At 45.2% G+C, this 15274-nt stretch overlaps 1 long non-coding RNA gene across 2 annotated transcripts in view; it reads right to left on the bottom strand.

Annotated features, from left to right (window-relative positions):
- Positions 1–15274, bottom strand: part of LOC128794796 (uncharacterized) — a 46301-nt gene that overhangs the window by 6829 nt on the left and 24198 nt on the right. The gene's annotated exons all lie outside the window — the stretch shown is intronic.

The following is a 15274-nucleotide window of genomic DNA, read 5'->3' as shown; positions in this document are numbered from 1 at the left end:
CATCCTGCCCTTTGAAACGGAGTCGTGTACGAGGCCCATCAGAAAAGCTGGAGGAAATTGGAGATAAAAAAGATTTTAAAATAAAACCAGTATTTATGTCTCCCAAATGGGAAGTTCGGAGCAGCGAGGGCAGGAAACGGGCCGCTATTTAAGCTGATTACCCAAGCAAAGTCCTCTGCCTTTGCAGCAGAGCCACGGTCCCTCAGTAAAACCATTTCAATTAACCGGAGTTTGGGGGCAGGGGGAGGAGCGGGGGGAAGATGTCAAATTTTATCTGGAGTGTTAGTGATGGCTGGCTGGAGAGGGCCTTTCAGGGCTGCTAATTGGGCCCGTTTGCTGCAGCGGCTTTGGCTGACGGGCCCTAACGAGGCCCGGGCGCAGGTGGCCGCGGTGGCCGCGCTGTCGAAGCCGCTCAGGGCCCGCTTGGCTGCGCCGGCGGCTCGGGGCCCGCCGGGCATGGGCCCAAAGGTCCTCCCTGGAGAGGCAGCGAGATCCTTCCCGTTCCTACCAGGAATTCACACAAATAAAAGTCTTTCGGGCCACGCTGGCCCTGCGGACATGGATCTCATTATGCGTTTTACCTAATTATCCAGAGGGCTTTTCTCCTCGCGGAGCCCCGGCCCCGCGCTTCCATGGGTGTTTGCACACATGTACAAACTACATCTCCTCATTCACACTTGCACATAACTGACGAGACAAATAATATTATCCTAGTGGGAAGAGCCAGAATTAGAAAGGAAATACTGCAACGTTTAGATTTAATCTGGTGAGCGTTAGATCATGATTCACTCTGACATAAAAGCTCAAGAGCACATTTAGCCAGGGTGAAACGCATTACTGTGTTTTACATGAGAAGGAAATAAGTCTGATGTTTCATGGGCTGCATTATTTGCTGTTGAAATCCTAATGACTGCCCACGCTCTACACCTACGTTGTACCTAATGAATTGGGTTTAAATTTCAGAAAACTCCAGCAACAAATTGGACGATCAAATTTGCTTCTGGCTCTCCACCACAGAGGAGTTTTTTAGTAGAAGAGAACAGAAAAATGACAATAAATTAAAAAAAAAAAAAGGTTTCAAATGTAACACTTCATTTATCTTCCCCACATTTCACAGAAGTATTTTTAAAATAAGCATCTTTTTTGATAAAATATTTTTTCTAACAGGTAACTACTCAAACAGCATAAGCAGGATTGGTATCCCTGGTTTTCAATATCCACAGTTCAATATCCTGCTCAAGGCTCAGGAAGTTTTGCTTTATTAAATAAAACACTGAATTAATGCTCCATATGAAACAGTGGCTGAATCAACACAAGTTTTACAACTGCCTTAATCCAACTTTCTGCTTTCTTCTCACCCACATCCAAAAGATTCCATTGCTTCCCTCCCATCAACTCCTGCTTTTTGGTGGCCACAGGAAAGAACAAATCCCTGCAGCCTCCTCCCTGCTCATTCTCTCTCACATCAGTGACAGAGCAGTCACTTTGGATGGCAGCACAGTCCTGCTCTGGTTTAACACAACCCAGGACTGGCAGGCTCCAGGAGAATCCTTTTTCCTGGGACATATCCAGGCCCAGTCGTGTTTCCCAACCAAGGCTCCCCATCAGAATTCCCAGCACTCTCTCAACAGGACAGAATAGTCTTCATTTCAGAGAATCATGGAATAGTTTGAGTTGGAAGGCACTAAAGGCCATGAGCAGGGACACTTCCACCAACTCCCATCCAACCTGGCCTTGGACACTTCCAGGGAGGGGGCATCCACCACCCCTCTGGGCAACCTGTGCCAGTGTTTTACCACCACCGTTGAAAAAATTCCTTTCTTATGTCTAATCCAAGACTTTCACCTCTTTTCTGTTTATGAGAGGAATTTATAATTGAGATGTGAGCCACAATGTGTGCAGCGCCTTCCTCAGCCCAGGGCATCCCAACCAAACCCCCATGTCTGAGTTTCCATTGACATTTGGGTTTTACTTGGGCTGGTGTTCATCTCAACACATTTCCTTCCTGTAGCAACAGGAATGAAAATATCAAAAAATCCCAAATACACAGAGCAAGCTGCTGACTCTTTCTCACAAATGCCAGTTCCCAGGAGCTGTTGTGAATCCATGAACACCGTTCTCCTGTGAAACCCAATTGAGGGTTGCAGGGCTCTCCAAATATCTGCAATTTCAAGGCAGATAAATGTCATGTAAACTCAAATTTTGCAGCTTTATTGCTGTGTATTATTCCATGCCAAGTCACGCTTTACGTAGAAAGCAAACATAATTGAATTTATTTTCTGAAAAAAGCAAACTAAAGTTTACAGCTCTGCCTGGCCTCAAGTTTGTTTATAAACACAGGAGCAGACTGGCCTTATTACAATGGAGATGGCAAAAGAAAACCTTCTTCAAGCTGAATACGAGCCAAGAGTGCTCTCAGCAAGTGAGGGCTTCATCTGAGTGTGGCCTTGGCCTCTTGGGCCTGATGAAGAGATGGTGATTTAATACAGGTTATATAAGAGGAGATAGATACAACTCCCTCACTTGGAGAGAAATTACAGTGATGACAGAGCCAAACTTCTTGTTTGAGACAGATGCTGGAACAAGGGGTAACATCAAAAACTGCGCCTTGGCAGGCTCAGATCGGAGATTAGCAAAAAAGCTTTTCAGCAGAAAGGTGGTGCAGCCCCCAGACAGGTGCCCAGAGAGCCACAGGATGGTGATTCTTGGAGATATTTCATGCTAAACACGTGCCTTTTGACACTTCTGATAAAAGTACATTGTAAAAAAACTTCTTGACAAGGTGTTGGAGGAACCACGGATGTTTGGCACTTCTCAAAAGCACCTGCCCCTCTTTTTTTAATAAACAAACACCTTCAAAAGCCTTATCATAAAATGCCTGATGACTTTTGCTCCATGCCCTGTGTCCCCAGAATCCCAGACCATGTGGGGTTTCCATGCACATGCAAACCCTTGTTCTGATGGAATATTCCCTATAAACACAGACTTAGGAGTAACAGTGCAGGATCTGTCCATGCAAGTTGTGTCACAAGAGCAAGCTCCAGATATTTGAAAAGATTATCAGTCAACTACAGTTCTTTCCACTGTAGAAACAGTTACTCAGTTCAGATAAACAAAGAAATTCCCATGCACTGAAAAGGAAAACCTATTAACTGATTAAACATGTGAATCAGTTGATAAACTGGTTATCAAAGTTCTGAAAACATTTTTAACAATGACCCTTCCTGCCATGTTTAACAATGACCCATAAAAGCTAGAATAATTCAGCCTTTTACAGGAAACCAGCTGGAGAGAAAACAGAAAGTATTTCTGATCTAAGAAGCTGCAGCTATGCCATATGAGCTGACAAATTTAGACACTAATTAGGAGTAAAGTAGTGATAAACATTAAAAAGGCCAGTTAAAAACTTTGCAGAACTTTTTTTCAAAGGTTTCTAACTCTTTTTAGCACACAGAAAAAAAAATTTGATGGATGTCTGTAACTCATTCCTCATTTCAGGCTTTTCAGGTAACTATAAAATACTTATTAAAAACTACACCAAAACACCCCTTAATTTTTAGGACAAGTTGAAGATCTGGAAGTAGGAGTGTAAATACCTGTGCTTTTCCTACAATTGACCATGCAAATCCCATCTCAGAAAAAAAAACCTTCACCTCAGAAGTATTTGCAGACATGCAAAAGCAGAATTTAGCATAGACTAATAATGACATTTCACCTGGTAGAGAACACAATTTTACTTCTCAGCACATTTTAAAAAAGGTAAATTGAAAAAACTGTTAGACCTGGCCCTTGGGATAGTTGAAAGATCCTTTCAGACAGGTTCAGATTCACAGAAGAGCAAAAATTTGGGTGTCAGTTAAAGGTCCTGGTTAACCAACAATTGTTCACATGCAAAGCATGGACAGAACCTGCTTCACATCAGGCAGAAATTTAAATTTTCCCAAAAATCAGAGAAATGTTCAGACCTAAGGCACATTTCAGAGCATTCTATTCCAATGATTAACACCTATTCCCTTTCCTCGTCACCTTTGTATCAGACATGCAAACCAAAATATCCCCAAATCCTACTTCTTCATGGCTTCCTGGCAAGCAAATTGCCTATAGGTTTATTTTTCACTATCAGAAAAGTCTGTTCAGCTAAAAGGCAACACCACAAATCAGAGAAACCCCAGACTGCAAGAGATTTTCATCAGGGTCTTGTATACCAAGTTAGCCAAGACTTTGACAAAAAACTTTTTGATCAACTAAGAACTTTTTAAGAAGTCACAGAAAAAAGATTCAGTCTTTCTACCAATTACTGCAGAGTATTGGAAGTAAGTTAAAACAGTCAGTATTTAAACATTTGGATTTACAATGACCTTAAAACAATCCAGTCTTTTTTAAAAAAAACATCTCCAGCCTTCTCCTAAGCTGAAATAATAACACATACAGAATTAAATGCCAGTATTCTATTTTCATTCCAGAAACACAACATTTAAAAGCAATCAAATGAGGCATTTGTTAACAGAGGAGCATAAATAAAATGTCCAGAGGTTTTCAATTTTGAAAAGCCTGCTACCATTTCTGGGAACATCATATCTCAAAAGTGTGGCTCGCTCACTCTATAGAAAGACTGCATTTATTTGGCTACAGCCCTGTTCTCAGTAAGCACTGATGGCTCTGCTTTTGGAAGAGGAAGAAACCAAGAATTTCAGAGTGTTATTTGGAAGTGTATTCCAAGACTAGAATGGATTTGGAACACAACTGAGCCCCATGCAGACCCAGGATGTGGAAGGAGCATCTCTCTGTGAAGAGCTCCTCAGTTCACCCAATCTAAAAAGAGATGAATACTCCAAGGGTTTGAGAGTTTCATTTCTGTAATTTGAAAAAGATGTTAAAACTGCCCACTTCATATAATTAAGGTCATGCTGCTCTTCTGTGGTGTCCAGAAACAAAGCAGGAGCAGAACAGTCTGTCCTCCCCCTCATCTCCCTCTCAGCAGTGAGAGCTGCTCCCACTGGGAGCAGAGGTTTAATTGTGTGTGAACAGAAAGTCAGAACAAGTTTCCCCATAACCCCTGGCTCAGGCAGTGCCTTCTCCTCTGCCTCAGAGCTGGACTCCACATGGACTTTGTGTACAATGCATCTTCCCCATTGACAATAATCTGAAATATTCCTTCACACGAGATGTAGCAGAAAAACGTCCAGCCAGGTTTGCAACCTTTCCCTTCTCCTGCTTACCCCTCACTTTGGAGCAGCCACTCTGACAGCAGCACTGCCATTCTGTAAAACCAAACCCTACATTCTTACAGAAACTGCCTGATTTCAAACCTTTCCGTTACCAAGTGCTCAGCTTGGATACCTTGAAGAATTTTAGAGTTTTCAGGTGGTGAGAGCACACAACTTCCAAGTCACCTTTCTCCAGACAGTGCAGAACCACAGAGCCCATACTGATCATCAAACATTTCCAGTGCCTTGGTTACCTACAGATACATTTCCAGCTACAGCTACTTCCTAGATCCCAGTTGTGTCAGCACTCAGTTAAATTCCCATTCTACTTAGATTCAATTCCTATTCTTCTTAGATATTTTTGCAGTTACACCTGACATGCAATCCTTGCTTTTCTTCTAGGGATGAAATTTGAGTTGCAAAAGCATAACAAAGCAATGTTGAAATTCATGGTACTTCTTTCAAAGAAATCTCCTTTGGAACCCACGATCCAATGAAGCATCATTTTCAAAACCAGGTTTCAAGCTTTGCAGATGAAGGCAAAAGTGTCAGACAAAAACCACTCAGGTCTGGCCCTTGCTGGCTCAAAGGCAGCAGGGCTGGTGTGCCAGGCTTCCCGCAGCTCCTCTCTGCCACTGGGAATTCCTGCCAGCTCCAGGGAAGGTGTTTTATTGCTCACACTCAGCCTGACTCATCCTTTGCAGCTCGATGCTGCCTCAGGCATCCCTGTGAGTGTCCCAAAACAGCAGCTGGGGACGTGTTCCCATGGAGTGCTGGGATGGGTGGCCACATCACCCTGTCCCATGGGTGGGATGTGCTCAAGTCCCACCAGTTCAGCCCCTTTGTGCCTTTGCTAGGTGGGAGGAGGAAGGGAAGGGAAGGGAAGGGAAGGGAAGGGAAGGGAAGGGAAGGGAAGGGAAGGGAAGGGAAGGGAAGGGAAGGAAGGGAAGGGAAGGGAAGGGAAGGGAAGGGAAGGGAAGGGAAGGGAAGGGAAGGGAAGGGAAGGGAAGGGAAGGGAAGGGAAGGGAAGGGAAGGGAAGGGAAGGGAAGGGAAGGGAAGGGAAGGGAAGGGAAGGGAAGGGAAGGGAAGGGAAGGGAAGGGAAGGGAAGGGAAGGGAAGGCAAGGCAAGGCAAGGCAAGGCAAGGCAAGGCAAGGCAAGGCAAGGCAAGGCAAGGCAAGGCAAGGCAAGGCAAGGCAAGGCAAGGCAAGGCAAGGCAAGGCAAGGCAAGGCAAGGCAAGGCAAGGCAAGGCAAGGCAAGGCAAGGCAAGGCAAGGCAAGGCAAGGCAAGGCAAGGCAAGGCAAGGCAAGGCAAGGCAAGGCAAGGCAAGGCAAGGCAAGGCAAGGCAAGGCAAGGCAAGGCAAGGCCAGGCCTCTGGGCAGGGATCTTTCCTTGGTTGCCAGCCAGTGATTTCCATGGCAGAATCCCACCCCTGACATGGATGCTCCCTCCTGTCCCATGTGTGCCACTCACTTCCAGAACCAGAGGGAAGCATGATGGGAGCAGTTTGGATCAGAAATTAAAGAATTTCCTGATGCAAACTCTGCCTGCAAATCCTCAGTTAGAACAAGTGAATCACTACAGAAGCAATAAAAGGTGACTGAGTAATCTCAGACTAGTGCAGCCCTGGCCAGGTAGGAACTTTGCTCAGTGCAGGGGATGACAGCAAAACTTCTTCAGTTCACTATGAAATAGTTAAACTCTCTGCACTGTTGAGGCAATCTTTCAAATTGAGTAATTCAATGAAATTGCCACAGACTGATAAAACAAAGCAACTGTGTCAAATCTGCCATTTCCCTGAAAGACCTGAGGGAGAAAAAGAGTTAACAACAACCCTGAAGGTCTTTATTTCAAAATAAACCACATGTTAAAAAAAAAGAAAAAAAGAAAGAAAAGAAAAGAAAAAAAACCTCACTGTCTGTAACATTATAGTTTTCAAAGACTGTGCAGCCAGGAATTACAGATAAGCCCTCTTAAGACCATAAAGAAAAATCTTTTGATAGTGTTCAGCTTATTGAACTGGCTCCTCGGTGTATTTGCAGCAATAAAGCTGTCAGGCAGACAGAAAAGGAGAGCTAAGTGTTTCAAGGCTCAGCCACATGAACTCCTATTAACCTGCATTACCACGCAGTTGTTGCTGTGAGCACGGCGTTCCCTGGGTCAGGTGCTTGTAAAGGACACAAAATCTCTCAGTGACAGACAAGGTGAGTGCTGCTCTGCCCCACGCATCTCTGAGCACACAGTCTGCCTGGCAAGCACCACGCTGAGCTCTGAATTATTCCTGGAAACTTCCTGTCTGCTGAGCAAATTTCAGGATGGGAAGAGATGTGATTTCACTCTAATGACTTCCACGTTTTCCATCCCACCAAGCCGTTGGTGGTTTGCTGGAGTCTGAGGGCTGCATGAACCATTCCTGATCACACATGGAATGGCAGAGGGGGCTGGGGAGGGTCTGCTCCAAAGCTCTGACACACCCTGACAAATCCAAGGTGATGAGACAGGAGGACATTCAGGATACAACCTCAACATTTTCATCTTCCCTTCACTCCAGCTGCTTGTCCGAGCTGAATGGAAGCACACCTGGAATTGCCCTGGACACAAACCCAGGCTGTGAAGCACAGACAGGTTTTTGGACCTGGCTGCAAAGCACATTCCCCATCACCTGGAACCAGGAGCTTGGAATTCTTTGCACCACTCCCACAAGCACTGCAAAGATGCACCTTTAGGATGCACCAGAAGTGAGGCTGAGAGGAGGCGCCCAGGGCTCTCTGCAGATAAATCAGAAGGGCAATCAGCAGGAAGAACTCATCCAATCTGAAGGAAAACATTTGCACAACAAGCAGTGGCTACAAGCCAACCCTTAATAAATTTCTGCTAGAAATGAGAAAAAGGTGCAGAAAGATTCTGGCACAGCCTTCCAACAGGATGGGAGAAACCACACAAAAAAATGTTACTGTGGTTTAAAATGGTTGTTTATAAATTCACAGAGCAGATGAGAGGCTGTAGTGACCTATGACTGCAGGAACTGGATTTTCTCAGTTCTTACCTTGGATTTGTGCTTCATGTTGTCTTAAATTCCCCTCCTTTCCAGCCAGGGCGACATCCTGGTGTTTGATTAATGCTTATGAGCTCCAGGGGTATCACTAAAAAGATGATGTGGGAGTATTCTCAGAGGGCAAGATATAAGTTGCAGAGATAGATGTGCTTATACTGTGCTGATGGTTTTTTGTGGACATTGCTGGTGCAGGTGAGGAGGTTGCAGTGTCCATTGGGCTGCTCATCGAGGCCTCTGCCCTTCTCTCAAGCCCTACCAGCCTCATTTACAAGATTGCAGATGCCCTGATTGATACCAGTGGATCAAATGGGAGAAGGAAGGGTGATAGCCTCACCCAGCTCAGGGGCTGCCAGAACAGGGGCAGTTTGCTGGGGTAACACCCTGGTGATAACATCACTGCACTGCCCTGCTGAAATGTCTCAAATTGCTTCTGTGAGTCCTGCTGTGCTTCCTTGAAGATGTTTTTCCTGGGCAGGCCTCTCTGATTAAACTTCAGTGTCTGGCAGTGCAGGGCAGCACAGCAGCACACACTGAGCAGGTAATTACGAAGCCGACTCTGTAGGTTTCATAAAAGCACAGAGGAAGTTTAAGGTCCATTTACTTGCCTGGGTTTCATTCCAGGCATTGCAATGTGCCTCCCTCACCTGTCACCATCTTGCTTTAGCAAATGCAGCCCCGGGGGATTTCAGAGCCTGGATCCTCAGCCCGGGTTAAAGTGGCTGCTGCTGACAGACAGAGCTGAACCTCAGCTCGCAGGCGAGGAGCACGGAGCTCAACTTTGCCAAATTACTTCAGAAAAGCCCTGGCTGAAAGGGATCTTCATTGTAAAATGCTGAAAGACACAAACACACATAGAAACCCCTGAAACCACTCAAGTGCAGGGGCAGAAGGCAGGAAGCAGCCTGGGTTTTCTGACTCTCGTGGTCCTGCTGGCTTTCAGCTGATGGCCACATCGGATTAAGGCATTCCAGAGAAAATGCCCTTCACACACAATCCTACCCAAGGCCAGCCTAATTTCCACCGTAGTTAAAGGGCTGGGGGAAGCTTAGGTTTGCTGAAATCCATGCCAGCAGTATCCTCTCCATCAAATCACTTTTGCTCTCCCATTTTTTCTCCTGTCTAAGCACAACTGCTGAACAGAGATTCACCCATCAGGCTTGTTGTAACTGACTGTCTAAAGATCTCCCATTTCCTGCTCCATACCATCCTCATCATGGGACACTTCTCCTGGAGATGCTCTGGGGATGTGGCTGACAAAAAAGAAATAAAACACACATCTCCCCAGCCCAGCTCCAGCAGGGTTCTCCTCACAGGGCTCTGGCAGGCTGGGGGCTGTGGCATCTCCCTGCTCTCCCAGTAGCCACAGCAACCACCAAACATTTTGTAAGAGATTCACACTCCTGCCTCTGTCAAGTGCAGATCCAGGTGCCTTTTCCAGTCTGATTCCAGCATCCCTGCTGAGTGAGAGCTGCAGGAGCCTTGGCTGTGCACACAGGGCACGGACAGGTCGAGTGATGTACACCCAACTGCTTTCACCTTCATTCCCAAGACATGTTTCAGCCTGACTGACCTACTTCTTCAAACCCTCTGAGAAAAAGGACAGAACAGGGCTCCTTCCACACAGCAGCCACTGGAATTCACCATCCAACAGTTCTCTTTTGTAATGCAAGAGCTGTAACCACCGACAGCAACCGCGATTTAGGATACACAGCATTCACCAACCATTTCATTGAATTGAATGTGTATGAGCAGCAAAAGGAAACATCAACAAATTCCAGATGCAGAATGTAATTATGTTTGGATGGCAGAATGTTTCATATTGTTTTCTATAGGAAAAAAAAAAAAGTCATCATTAAAGCAGTGGAATTTCAGTAAACTATTTTTTGGGTTACAGCCCAGAATAGTTCCACTTGGCAGTTCAGAGGCTTGGGTAAAATATTCCAAGGTTCATAAATCCTTGACTTTAATTTGTAGATATAGGTTACAGCTTTAGTATCACTGCAAGGGGGTAAATCATGCTCCCACCTCAGCAGCTGCCAAAGGGCACCAGACCAAGCCTTTGGCTCGATTGGGCAGCATTGAGGAAAACCACACATCAATGTCTGTCCTGTTCCCATGGCACTCAGAACCTCTGTGCTCCCAGAAGGTTCCTTGGCTAGAACAGGCTCTGCAGCACCTACTTTTAACTCACACTTTAGATGGTGGTGTCCTGTGAAGGAAAATGATACCTGGAGGTGGGCTGGACATGGGCAAGGTGATTCCTCTCTCATATCAGCTCATATCAAGTGTCTCAATCCTGCAGGCAGTTTGGAACTGAGAGGGATTAATCTGTAAACCCAAAAATCCAGCAGCATTCCACAGCCAATAAATAATTGCATTTACCTTGCATTCTCTGAAACAGGTTAAAGAGTTCCAGCAGTATTGGTTCCTTCCAAACATTCAAAGTGAACCTGTGGTAACCTGGCTGTCACACAGTGCCAAATTTCTGCAGAAAAGGAGTCCCTCATAATCTGGCCAGACTTGCTTTGTTCTTTGAATTCCTGCTCACCCACAGTAGCTCTGCAAATACAGTCTGAGGCTGAGCCAGACTGCTCCAAGCCACCAGTCCTGCCACTGTCCCAAAGAGCACCAGGAATTTGGGTGGCTCACCCAGGGACTTTGTCTCCTTGCTGCCTCTTTTCCCTGGCAGCCTCCTACTGAACTACAGCTACATGTCCACACAGCAAACATTCAAGAATCAGGTCACCATCTAACACCCAGAAATTAGAGAGCAGCTCCACTTCCACTGCTGAGCCAAACCCCAAAATGAAGTGCTGGCCCAGATTAAAAATGCTCCCAGAAAGGGAGAAAATTGTGGCCTTGTGTCTTAGAGTCTTGCTGTGGCTCCTTTTTGGAGGGTTTGGAGGCTTGTACTGGGCTGTGCCAGACTGTAAATCTTCAGTGGAGACAATCCTGCTTCTCCAGGGAGTTCTCCTCTCCTGAAAGCAAACCCCAGTTGTCCTGCATCCCAGCCTTGCCTCCCAGGCCAAACGCATCTTCTCCAATAAATGTCCCAAAAGAAGTTGAAAAATAAGTAAAGACATTTCCCATAAATCCAGATTTATATGTAATATATATTAAACTGCAGATGGCAGAGGAATGTAAAATGCTTTGCTAATGGAAGAATTCAAGGAAAAAGCCAGAGTTTTAACTGCAAAGAATGCAAATATCCAGCAAAGGGAGCATATCCATGGCCTGAGGAGTGGACAACCCCAGCTGGGTGTGCAAAAAACGTGTGGAAACCCAAGAGTTGTTTGTACTTTTATGTTACTGACTCCCTCAGTGACTATAATGCCTCACTCTTTGGGCTCTCCCAGACCCAGATTCTCCAACATATTCAAATCTGGGAGGCTTGGGACTCATCTTGATGATGCACAGCACTGCTGGTCATAAACCAGGCACTGAAACTGTGCTTTTCAAAATGACAGCTCTGGCTCCAAAGCCTGTGTTTGGAACAGGAAAAAGAGATGGATACAAACCGGCAGGAGAAGGCAAGGGAATGCTTCCAGCTCAGGAGGATGGGCAATACTGGCAACTCAGCTTTGTAAACCCAAGCCAGCCAAGTCCACAAGCCAACAGGAGCTGAGCCAGGGACCTCTGAGATCACCCAGAGCACCATCCCAAGAAGGTGGCTCAGCTTCAGCCATGCTGATGATATTCCCAGAATTACAGACTGCTGTGGGCTGGAAGGGACCTTACAGACCACGTCACTCCTCCCCCTGCCATGGGCAGGGACATCTTGCACCATCCCAGGGTGCTCCAAGCCCTGTCCCACCTGGTCCTGGACACTTCCAGGGACGGGACAGCCACAGCTCTCTGGATATTCAACAACCATGAAGAGCCAAGCAAAAATTGTACATGACACAACGAGGGAGGTTTGAGTGACTGTGCCTGCAAATCCAGGCAGGCATTTGCACAAGCAAAGGTCAAAACCAGGAAAGGTTTTTGCATCTCAGTTCACATCCGGCCTACAACAATTTCTTTTTTTGTATCTTATTTACATCTTCATCTGAATAGAAACACAGTAAATGAGGTGAAGTTAACATGGTAAACAAGAATTTCAGCCTTTAAGCTTTGATTTAGATGATCTGCTTTCTGATAGTGCTGATGTGAATTGTGCCCCTCAGTTATTTCTGGAGGCAGAGTTTATAAACAGGTAATGTACAACAATGTTTCTTAATCCCCCCACCCACTTAATAAAGTGAAGGATCACCTAAATTTAAAACAACATATTTAAAACACCAAGAACAATTTCCTGGAGTATTGCCTAGTTTGTTTTAATTTTTTTTTTATCAAAAATAAAAGAGAAGTCCAAGCTGTGAATGTTTGTATTTTGCTTTTATGTTTCAACTGTACTTATTTCTGTGCTCTTACAAGTGGAAGCACATAACTTCTATTTTTACACCAGCCTTTTTAAAAAGGGAAGTCACTTCTGTTCCCAATTGTATGTGTTTTCAACTAAAGACCATAAGATATGAGAAAGTGGACAACAGAATGATAACAAAGATTAGTTTTAAAGGTTTTTCTGATATATCCTAATGAGTAACTTGTAATTATGTTTAGGTATGCTTGATTATGGGAAGGACATGATGCCCATTCCAATTTGTAAAAAAATTCAGACTTCCCTAAATTCTTAAATTCCCTAATCTAAATGTCTGGAGAGTTTAGAGTCTACCTCCCACAGCTTCCCCAGGGATATTTCCTAAGGCAGGGGGAATGGAAGGATAAGCATTCCTCAGTGTTCACAGCGTTTGCTGCATTGTTTCATTTCCCCCCAATTTTCAAAGAAAACTAGATGATAATGGCAGTGCCAGTCTCTCATCAGGGAGAACCCTTGTTCCCATGGACATGGATGGCAAAGCAAGCAGGGAAATGATTCCTGGGGTATCTGTGCACGGCCAAGGATCTGACAATCCTTGTGGGTCCCTTTCACCTGAGGACATTCCATGTAAAACACCCAAACCACACCACTCCCAAACTGTGTTCAGGGTGCAGCTGTAAATTGTTATGATTTTCAGAGTATTTACAGTTTGCTGCCTAAAATGGAACCCCAAAAATTAAAGTGAATTTCTGCCATACCTTCACCTAAGACCGAAATGATTTTTTAAAAGGTTTTTCTTTAGGATTTAAAGGTAACAGATGCAAAGCTGTGCTATGGAATAAGGAAGAGAGCAGCAGGATTGTCTCTCCTTTATGATTCCTTCAGCAGATGTTCTTTCCCTGGCATGGAGGACTCTGTGCTAAGCTCCATGAAGACCCTCCTTCCTTTAAAAGCTGTGGAAAAGCAGAGCAGCTGTGGTTGGGCCACCTCTACCATGAGATTGACCCCTGCCCTGCCTGCTCTATCCAGGCTCCGTTCCCCAGGGACACGCGGGGCAGGGTTGAGTTTCCCGGCTGCCATTCCAAAGCAAAAGCCAGAAATCCAAGAGTCTTTGCTTAATAAATAAAATTCCAGCACTATTCATGACGCTGGTGGCTCAGTTTACAGGGAGAGTTGACAGTTTTCTTCTTGCTGGGGCTCCAGCGAGTTACGGCGATGAAGGAAGACCCAAGAATGTTGATTAATAGATATTGGAGTCTCCAAAAAGGAGGCCCAAAACTCACGGCTGGGAAAGCACAAGGGCAGGGCTAAGAGGCAACCAGAGCTGCAGCAATGTGGGGTAGCAGTGACACTCTAGCCAGATCAAGTGACACTTTGTTCTTTGCAAATCCAGGAACGACTCATGGTAGAAAAATTCTAAATATCAGCACTTCCAACTGCACAGAGACAACTTCCAACTTCATGAGCTGCTGGGCACGTGCCAAATTTGAGGCACTGACCAGAAGCAAGGTGGAAATTACTTATTGTTCCATATTTTTTCTCTCAAACCCATTAGGAGAAGCAGTAGTTAGGCTTCTCAGGGGTTTGGTCCCAGAGTTGCAGGGCTAAAATAGAAAAAAAAAAAAAAAAAAAAAATTCTGCCAGGAAGAATTTGCTTCTGCTGGAGCCCTCGGGACACTGGGTGAAAGTCTGGTTTGATCCAGCTGGGAAGACCATGAGCTGTAACCACCATGGGAGGTTTGAGAATGGACAAATAGCTGTCAAGAGTGATGTTGGTGTAGGTGATCATGGCAAGGGACTGGGAGATCTTCTGAGGAACTTCCCAATCTTCTCTTCCAGTTCCGGAGCACTTTCACATCGCCAGCTCTGTAGTAAAGCATTGGAACAAACTGCCCAGGGACGTGGTGGATGGGGCACTTGAGGACTTGGTTCAGTGGTGGACATGGGGTGATGCAGGGCGCCAGCTGGACCCAATGATCTTAAAGGTCTTCTCCAGTCTTAATGATTCTGTGCTTAATTGGATTGTTACTCCTACATAACTAATTTTACAACAAATTTGTATCCAACATCCACAGCTTCACTGTTACCGACACACTTGCTAATAAATCTTCTAAAATGCAGGTCTCCTTCAGCTGCCAGTCGCAGTGAAGGAGGAGCAGGACACACATCGAACCCTGTCAGGAATCAGCTGTCAGCCTCAGCCAGCAGAGCATCCAGCTCTCAGCTAGCACAGCTCACTCTGCAGAATCTCAGACACGAGTAGGAGCAGCAGTTTTACAAATTCCAGACAAACGGCTCGTTCTGGCATCATGACAATGCAATAAACACACATTTCAAAGCCACTTTTGTCAGGTTCCTCTGTTGTTCACTGGACAGCTGCCAGGAGGAATGAAAATGTTACCCAGGGGTGAGCTCTCTGAAGGCATCGGAGCTGGGGCTGAACTGTGCTGATGAATCTTACAGAATCTCAGTCAGAAGCATGCTGGATATTCTGAATGCCATGTTAGATTTATGGAAAACAAGGTGATACATTAAAAAAATAAAGCAAAACATAATTAATGCTTCAATACTGTGATAGGAAAAGGGGGAAAAAAAGGAACCAGAACTAAACCAAACCCCAAGGAAGAAGTAACCATCAGTCAACTGTTAAAT

Source organism: Vidua chalybeata, chromosome 13 (assembly GCF_026979565.1).
Source record: "Vidua chalybeata isolate OUT-0048 chromosome 13, bVidCha1 merged haplotype, whole genome shotgun sequence".
In the NCBI taxonomy this organism is placed as follows: Eukaryota; Metazoa; Chordata; class Aves; order Passeriformes; family Viduidae; genus Vidua; species Vidua chalybeata.
This window is presented reverse-complemented; position numbering and strand designations above follow the sequence as displayed.